This window comes from Sesamum indicum, linkage group LG12, assembly GCF_026168435.1.
Source record: "Sesamum indicum cultivar Baizhima isolate 11 linkage group LG12, ASM2616843v1, whole genome shotgun sequence".
NCBI lineage: Eukaryota > Viridiplantae > Streptophyta > Magnoliopsida > Lamiales > Pedaliaceae > Sesamum > Sesamum indicum.
This window is the reverse complement of record NC_142668.1, coordinates 5572756-5582792: the sequence shown is the minus strand read 5'-3', so window position 1 is coordinate 5582792 and position 10037 is coordinate 5572756. Positions and strand designations below refer to the sequence as shown.

General features: G+C 31.9%; 1 pseudogene; it reads right to left on the bottom strand.

Moving 5' to 3' along the window:
• Window positions 1–7742: 7742 nt before the first annotated feature.
• LOC148784781 (5S ribosomal RNA) lies at window positions 7743–7861 on the bottom strand (annotated as a pseudogene).
• Between the last annotated feature and the right edge of the window lie 2176 nt (window positions 7862–10037).

Here is a 10037-nt window from a genome sequence, read left to right as displayed (position 1 = left end):
ACTGACGGAAGGGCTTCAGTTGTAAATAGAGAATTTTCAAAAGGGTTGTAAGTGAAAATTTGAAATTTGTTTGGGCAAAAGTGTAATTTCCATTTGGGAGGTGGTCCAAATGTTAGTAACCCAAATACAAAAGTATATAATATAAATAATTTAATTTTACATGTTCTATTAAATATAATATCATGTTAGTTAAATATTTATATGTATAAGTACTAAAATATATACAATATATTATTATTATTCTATACTTTGAATATGTATGCTAATATTTATAAAGCGTAAGTACTTATTAGAAATTTAAATATATGCTAACATCCAAAGAATATATCATAATGAATTTAACATTCCAAAATACATAATAGACTTTGCAGTTGTTTTTTTTATTTAATTTTTAGATTTCATTACTATTTACCAATCATATAAATGATGGATTTGGAAAGTTTTTATTAAATTGTTTTTATTAATACCAAAAATCATTCTTTATTTTGTTTTTGTTTGCAATAATGTATTTAAAAAGCCAACATTGATAAGTTGATGGGTATTTCGTTTTAAAGCCAGAAATAATTACTTGCAACTTCAAACTCCATTTTAAAGCTTTTGGTTTCCTCCATTCCTAACTTCAATTGACTGCTTTACTTCTCCCATCACTTCCATTCCCAGATCAAAAGAAAGAAATAGCCAAATAGGGTTATATTAGGGGTTTAGGCATGTGGAGTAGGGTTGGGGCTTAAAGCTCACTTAGTGGGCTGTTATTAATTTGAGAATTTTGTAGGTTTATATTGTTTATTAAATGTGAGGGGCTAGAGTAATCACACTTAGTTTAGGCCAAATTGTAATTTATTCTCTTGTATTGTTTTTTTTTGAAATGATCGAAAATCCTTTTATATTTTAAAAATAGATAAAAAAAACTTTCTGTGATTTCAAAAACTCTAGGCAAAAACTCTTTACTTTTTAAGTCACCCCCTTTGTCTCTTCTGATTTGCGAGTGGTTTTTTAGTATTTTCATTCTGTTAGAATAGGTGATTAGAAAATTAATCAGATTGGTCGTTTTGTAATATATTAAGTAATTTCTTTTTACTCTATAATATTAAAACAATAAGTATTCATTTGACCTTATTTTATTATTCTTACTCCTATATTTTTCATCCATTGCAACGAAGCCCACAGATTACTAGTCAACCAATGAAGTTGGGTTGCGGATTTGATGGGAATTATGAAACCAACTTTCAAGTGTTGAACTTCAAATATTCCAAGTCGAGAGCCTGTAGAATAGGAATGGAGAGTTTTATTAAGTTTTGCACTAGATATTGTATCCATATGATGGGTGTTGTGTTTCATAGGTGATAGACGTATGACGTCTACCTAATTTTAGTGTGTGGTTGACAAAAGTTGGCAAGCCAATTGAACTGACTCATGGGGAGTAGTCATATGGAAGCCTGTGTAGCTTGATCGATATGATTTGAACTCTTCGACTCTGATAGTATAGGGTTTAGTCCTTAGTCCTTAGACTCTGATATAAGGCATGACTATATCTAAGTCCTGGTAAAAGATGATCATGTTCTGATTTGATTATTATAAACTTTGTTCTACTGCAGTCAAATCACGTACGAAAACTAGTGCCTTCCAAGAGAGGATCCGTTACCTATCATGTGATGATAGCTATCTCATATGCATTCTGATGTGCGTTGTGCTCAACAGAAACTGTGGACACAGCGAGAGATCAAAAAGGGAAACGATTTCTATGTTGATCAAGTGGATAAACGCAATCGAAATATTAAGTATAGAAATCGAGTCCAGGATGGGAATCGGTGATCAATTCCATACCCTAGACTAAGATTAAAAAATGACCGACCGAAGAACCGTACCCCTATGACACTCGATAACCTGAAGGTTCTTGCAATTTCTATTCTCCAGTGTTTTAGAACATTGCTAGATTTTCACCCAAGGGAGTGAGTGCTTTCCAGATTAAGTGTTAACAGAAATAAAATTAATTAAATATAATTTAATTAATCTATTGCAAAAAATATTTACTGATTAAATTGTGTATGCCCAAGTCTGGCTGAGGTGAGCCTACAGAATCACACAAAACACTACTAAAAGAAGTAGTAGAATTAATTTATATATAAATTAATTATAGAATGAAGGAATTAATTTAAAGAATTTAAATAAATTCGAGAGATTAAATGATGTGATTATTAAAATTGGAGAACCCATGTGACGGGAAGCCCAATATTCAATTAATGGGATTACTTAAATTTGAATTATGTTTAATTCATTTAATAAGATTAGTTTTAATTGGGCCGTCTAAATTTATTAATAAGATCAATTAATTAGAGTTTTGATTGGGTAAATTAATGAGATTAAATAAATTGGGTTAGGCTCAATTATTTGATGAGATTAATTAATTGGACTCCGGCTAGGATTTATTTGATGAGATCAAATAAATCCCATTTAGGCTTTTAGAATTGATTGGATTAATTCTATGGAGGTCCAAGTCTATGGGTTTAGTTTATTTTGCATTAAGCCCAAAAGGCTATAAATATGTGTTCCTAACTTGAATATATATATATATATATATATATATGAGATTGTAAGGATGAGGGCGTTATTGTTTGATTACTTGTGCTACTAGTAGGTAGTGTGCAATGGAAAAATCCTTTGTGTCTATTTTTTATTCGATATGCAACGTATACATGTATACATATAACGAGTACATGAGATGCCTCTTGTATGGGTGTATAGTGTATAGGTTTGTGTATATGTCATTGTGTATATAATATATAAAAGACAAAAATCTTCTTCCTTCACACTTATTATCTTTTTTTTTTTTTTCTTTTACAAAAACCACAGGTGGGGGAGCTTTTGGTGTTCCCGTCCCTTTTATATAAAATTCTCAAAGCCCAGATTTACATCAGGGAATACTAACTCCCTAGAAACATTTAGAAAGCTATACACAAGGAGTACTACTCCCTTGCAGCGGAAGCAACAAAGAAATAAATAATTAGTACTACTTCCTTAAAATTAAGCGTGAAAACGTAAATGAGGAGTACTACTCCCTTATAAAAAGTGATTGAAGACCTAAAAGAAATGTCAGTGACACCAGGGGTGCCAAAAGAATAATCAAAGTCACTATAGTGGTTGATTTCATTTAACTTGCAACAGATTACCAAAACAATATTTCCAAACAAAATGTAGAGGAGGGCACCAACTGAGCATCCACAATTAGACAGTATGGTAAGGCCATCAACTGAGCAAAGAATTCACAGCCTGGTTTCCTTCCCTGTAAATGTGTGAGATCTTGGTTTCCATAAGGGACAAGTATTTCCTGATTTTGGTGAGGAGAGTTTGGAGGTGCTAGGAACCTTTGGACTGACTGGAGATTAAGTTGAGAGCTTGCATGGCATCACGTCCAATCCAAGAGTATACCTTGTAATTTGCTTTCATATTGGTGGAGTATCCAAGAGTTTCAAAGAAAGCCAAAATCACCCTCTCAAGATGGTCTCTAACAATTCCTTCGGCTCCTAAAACTCCAGGATTCCTTTGGAGGCCCCACCTAAATTGAGTTTAACCCAACCCAGCTTCAAGTTTAGCCCAGTGAATAGAAATAACCAAGGGAACTCCAGAGTTAACAGGGGAGGGAATGTGGAAAATCTTAGCTACAATAAAATCCCCTTTAAAGTGTTCAATTTCCAGAAACTTGCTTCTGCTCAGAGTTTGGAGATGATTTAAGGTCTTAAGAATGATAACATGTGCATTGAAATCCTTCTTTCTGTGTTTAACTTCATTTCTTGAGGTCCAAATATGCCACAGGATCAGCATGGGGATCAGGCTTCTGATGGTAGGAGACTAGTTAGTACTTCGAAACCAAGCCTGAATAAAGGATGAGATGTTGGATGTCTGTTGAAGTGTGAGGTTGAATATGTTGGTAAAATATTTCCAAGCAGCACAACAATGCACATTGTTGATAAATAGATGTTCTTCAGTTTCTTCTTGGGAACAACAGAGGCACTTAGAAGCCAAATTAATCCCTTTCTTTTCAAGCTTCGCGTCCACTGGTATCCATTTATTGATGAGCCTCCAAAGGAAGACTGAAGTAGTAGGAGTGATGAGAGAGGACCAGATATATTTGAAAATGGGAGTGTCTGGTTTGTGGTCTCTAACTTCCTCCCATACCAAAGCTGTAGAGAACTTTTCCTTGTGGGAAGCTTTCCAGAAAGGATGATCCTTATGTTCGAGGGAGAAAGGTGTAGCAGCAATATATGTGACCACCTCAACTGGAACAATTTTGGTAAGTGCTTCAAGATCCCAAGTGTTGTTATTCCAGAACCAATTAGCAGAGTCAGAATATTGCAAGTGGATTGGAGTGAACATTCTAAAAGCTAGCATTCATGCCAGAAGAACACTTCACCTGTTCCTAGACTCCAGAACATGTTGGTTTGAGTTACCTGTCTTACTTTACGAAGTCTGGAAACCTTAGCTGTAGCTGGAGAGTTTCTTTTACAGTATTTATTCATTGTATAGAGAGCCAAGAGTGACTTGGAGGTTCTGAATCTCCACTAAGGTTTGTGTGAAAATGTCTCAACTACATCTCTAAGGTTTCTAACTCCCATTCCACCTTCTTCAGTAAGTTAGCAGACATTGAGCCATTTGATCCAATGAGATTTTTTTTTCTGTGAATCACTGGTACCCCAGAAGTATCTAGCAAACCATTGCTCCAATTTTTGGATAATAGAGATGGGGGGGTCCAAAACTTGTATAAGATAAATTGGCATAGCAGATATGACACTTTTAATAAGCTGAAGTCTTCCTCCATGTGACAGATGCACATGCTCCCATCCTGAAATCCTAAAACGGACTTTATCAATGCCAAACGAACAGAAGCTTCTTCTTCCTACCTTTATAGAGTGGGACTCATGGGTAGGTAATGGGGAGATGTTTCTTGGTAATCCTTTAATGCATTTGCCTTCTTGCCTAGAATGAAAGCTCTTTTAGAATGGTTGATTTTTTGCCTAAAGATTGTCTCATAGTGCTCTAAGAAAGAGGTTAGGTGAATGAGTGACTCCTCCTCAGAATTGGTGAAAATAATAATATCATCTGCATAAGACAGGTGAGAAACAGGAATTCTGTAGTTGGACTGATAAAGCATGGATGGATTACTTCTAAAAAGACAGTCGAGCCGTCTAGACAGGGCTTCTGTAGCCAAAATGAAAAGAGAAGGAGATAAGGGATCGCCTTGTCGAAGCACTCTGGAAGAAAATCCAGTAGTTTCACCATTGATCAATATAGTAAACCAACATTTTTCAACAGCATTATTAATGAGAAGAATGAAACTTTGAGGAAATCTCATAGCATGTAGGACCGTGTATAAGAATTCCAACAGTTTCTATCGTATGATTTGAGGAAGTGACCCTGCAACCTTGTTGTAAACAAACTCAGACAGAATTTTGTCAGTAACATTGCAAAGAGAGATAGGTCCAAAGTCTGTCCAAGTTTGAGGAGCTTCAATAATAGGAACGATTGTAACAGTAGTAGCAGTTAAGCTCCTAGGCATGGGTGTACCCGACTCGCAACACTGTCTCTGGAGATATGGAAGACAAATTCTTTGATCTCCTCAAGAGGTGGCGTGTTACAGAGTTGGCTGATATTATTTGAGGACACTTGTGGGAATTAAAATGGAAATTCAAGATCATCACTGGTTGCTTCTTAAGCGAGCAGGTGACTCAAGTAATCTGCAGCTGAGGCTTTGATGTCCTCTAGATTGGTGTCCAGGAATGTGTGATGATTAACCCACATATTCTGGAATCTGAATGAAGAAGCTGGTCTGCTCTCAGAGGTTGTTTGGGCAAGAATCAAAAGAGGGTGATGATCTGACAGCCTCTTGGGTAAATGGGAAACTCTAGTGTAGTTGAAGGTGTCAGCCCATTTCTTGGAGGCTATCCTATCAATAAGGCCACTTTCCATGATCATATCATTGAAGTCTTTCATTGGTCCAAGAATATGCAGTGAGTCTCATTGGTTTTCCTCCAATGTGGAGAATTGTATTCAAATCTCCTTCAACTAGCCATGGATTTTTATCAGCTGCAATGAGATTGAGCTCCTGCCAAAGGGTTCTTCTAAGGGTCATAGTAGTATTTAGTATAGACAAAAGTGTAGAGTTTTTAAAAATACAAATCATATTTTTTAATTCATTAAAAACTTAAAAATTAAAAATTAAAAATAAAATAATAGTGCAGGTTGTCGTTGCCCAAATCTCCCCCTAGGCGACAGGGATTGCCATTGCCCAGTTCTACGTTCAGTGGTTGTCCCCAAATATTCTCCGGTAACTATCGCCACCCATATTTATCCTAAACGATTGTTGTCACCCAATTCTCCCCCTAGACGACCGTGGTTGCGGTTGCCCAAGTTGAATGTCGTCGTCGTCGTCGCGGTCGCTACTCTCTACGACGGGGGGTTAATTTTATTTATTTTATCTTTTTATACAAGAATTTTCTTTTTCTTTTAAAATTATAATTATAAATGATATATATATATATATATATCAAAATTGGTTAAATTTAGACCTTTAATTTTTATTTAAAATCTAAACTTAATAAAAAAAATATTTTAAAAAATATCAAAATAATCAATTATTTATTTTATTTCATTCTATTCTATATAATTAAATAAGAACAATAATAATAATTATACATGCACATTGAATGTGTTCTGATAACTAATAACAATTATGTCTACTCATTTTTTTTTTAATTTTGTAATTTTCTTTTTCCATCTAAGCTCGAGTCATTTTAATTAAGTTATACAAGACAAAAAGAAAAATTATTGTTGTGAATTTTTTAAATATATTATGCTATTACAAAAAAAAAATCTTGAAATTTTCTATTAATATTTTAGTAATTATAAGTATTTTTTCTTGAATGTATTCACCATACAAAAGTTTATCAGTATTATTTAACTGAAAACATTAAAATTTTATGGGTTTGTGTTTAAATTTTTTTATACTAACTAAATTATGCTTAAAAAAGAAAACATTCTTTCCCCTTTTATTATTTATGTATTATAGATCCACATAGTTAGTTTTAACTTTGACTATGCTCTTTATGTTCTCTTTTGTAAGAAGTAAAACATTATCATTTTATTGCATCAAAATATCAATATTATAAAAAAAAAATTATGTTTTAAAGCCTACACATAACAAACTAATAATTAATTCAATTCATATTTTGGTGAAATTGAAATTCAAGATTTTATAATTTGGGGTTTTAGTTTTCCTGATAATATTTTTACTTGATGACAATTAAACTTGAGATTGTATAATTTCATAATTATGAGTTTACGGATTCGAACCCTATTAAACTTAATTATAGGTGTTTTTTCCACTTTAATTTGAATTTATTATTTTAGTATTATGTTTAACTTAACAATTATTATATAACACATTAAATTATTAATTAATATCTTGATACACAGTATATTAATTATGATCCACTATTTGAAATAAACAAAAAAAAAATGAGGGCAATTTTGTCATTTAAACTACATCTTGTTGACTTACCCACCAACAATTGGGAAATCAAATTTTTTTAATTAGTTTGATATATACCAAAATCTTGGCAAGGATTTTGGTGTCGGGCAGGTTTAAATTAATTAATGGGGGAATTAATACATAAAGTACCTAAAGTTTTTAAATTAGTAATAATTAAAAAAAAAGTTAGGTTGAGTAGCAAATATTGGTGCAGCATGTGAGGGCACAATACGAGGACTTCTTAGAGGGTCACCCATCCTAGTACTATCCTCACCCAAGTATACTTTATTTCGGAGTTCTAATGAGATCCGATACATTAGTGCTGATATGATCGCACCCTATTGGTGCAGCATGTGGACATAGCAAATCTCCACCATGTTTTTAGGCAACACACATGGAAATCACACATGCCCACAAACAAACTATTCTTGATTGAGATTGCACATGCACTCATTCAACTTGATTTCTTGTTTCAATACATTGTACATGTTCATTCTTCACAAAACTAAATAGATTCCAAAAAGAATACATACACAATCAAGAAAGTCACTTTATATATATATATATATATATGATGTTCCGTACAATTCAGTCTGTATTTTGTAATTCGAAATGTTATTTACTTTACTTAAAACTTTACTTGTTTGTCCTTGAAAAGACACCTCATTGACGTGAGAGAATTTTGACATTTGTATACCCTTCGTATTTTTTAATACAATCGATGTGGAATACATGCCAACGTTATTAGCTCTAAGATGAGTGGTTTGAAAAGGCCACATGCACTCATTAAACTTGGTATTTAGTACATTGTACATGTTGATTCTTGAAAAAACTCCATAAGAAACATATACACAATCAAGAAAGTCACATGATATATATACATATAATATATATATATATGATGTGACATGAGATGCTATGCGATTAGTGTTTTGTGGCCCAAAATATTATTCATTCTAGTTGAAATCTTATCATTGTGTTTGGATTTGTGTTTTACTTGTTTTGTTTTGTATTTTGAAAATAGAGATAAGTTTATGTTGAAAATAGATGATATGTTTGGATTTGTGTTTTTTAGGTAATTTAAAATATTTTAAAATAAGTGATGTAGGTTTGATGTTGGAATTTGGGATAACAAAAATCATTGTTCATTGTCAAATCATATATTTTTATATATAAATAAGTATATATATAAATAATTTGTGTTTAATATTATATTTTTTGAAGACAAAAATTACTGTTTATTGTCAAATCATGTCTGTTTTATATTATGTATATATATTATATATAGAAAGTTGAAAAACAGAAAAATACTCAAATAAGATGTAAAAACACAAAAATAAATATTGAGTGTGTTTTATCTTGTCTCGAAAAATGGGAAGCCACAAATCCAAACATAGCCTATGTGTCTATTGTTGAAAAGGGTTCTCGTTGAGGTGATGAAGTCTTGAGATTCGTATGTCGCTCAAGTTCTTTAACTGTATTAATATGGGATACTTGTCAATATTATTAGCTTTCATATAAATAATTGAGTTAAATACACTTTGTACCCTTGACCTATGCATTTTGTCTCATTTGCATCCCTAAAATATGAACCGTAATAAAAATACCCTAATAAAATAATTTGGCATTGATAGGACAAAAATGCCCTTCTCACTTACTCCGACACATTTTATTTTACTTCCTAAAATTTATTTTATTAAAATATCCCCCAACTTTTTTTAGTGATTTATAAAATTTTAGTCACATTCTATTTTAATAATAACATTTATAATTTATAATATTTTTATAAATTATGGAACACAAAATATTTACAAGCGCAATATATGCAAATATGTTTTACAAAGTAAATAAATTATGTTAAGAAGTACATATAAATATTTGTCAATACATAATGCATATAATATTTTAAATTTGTGTTGATAAATTATATTTTAAAAAAGTCAATATATATAACATCATAAGCAAAATTTATGTAAATTTTTAACTAGTTAAGTAAAAAATATAAGAATTATATATTTATGAAGTTTATAAAGATTCTATAATCAGTAAAAGAATTTTAAATTTTGGGTAGTGTTTATTTTAAATAAAAAATTTATAATAATTCAAATTATATATAGGAAAATGATTGTGATAGAAATACTTTAGGGGTGTAAATAATAAAGGTATTTCCATCATAAAAAAATAGGGTAACCAAGTGGTCGATTATTTTGCTAACCAAGCATGTTTCAAGCAACATCTCACCATTCTATCCCCTAATAATATCACAGGTATTCCTAAAGATTTGATTAGACTTGATGCTTGCTCCTTCCCTGCTATTAGAATCAGAAGTACAAGCACCTCTAATTTCAATTAAAATATTTTTCATTAAATTAGGGGTACTTCATTACTGATTGGTTCTTTGCTGATACTTGTCCTATCTGAGCTTTTTCTGTGTTGTTTATGCGATTGTACCTATATAGATTCCTTGAGGTTACTCGTTCATATGGTTGATGTTGTGGCCAATGTTTGTCTCGTT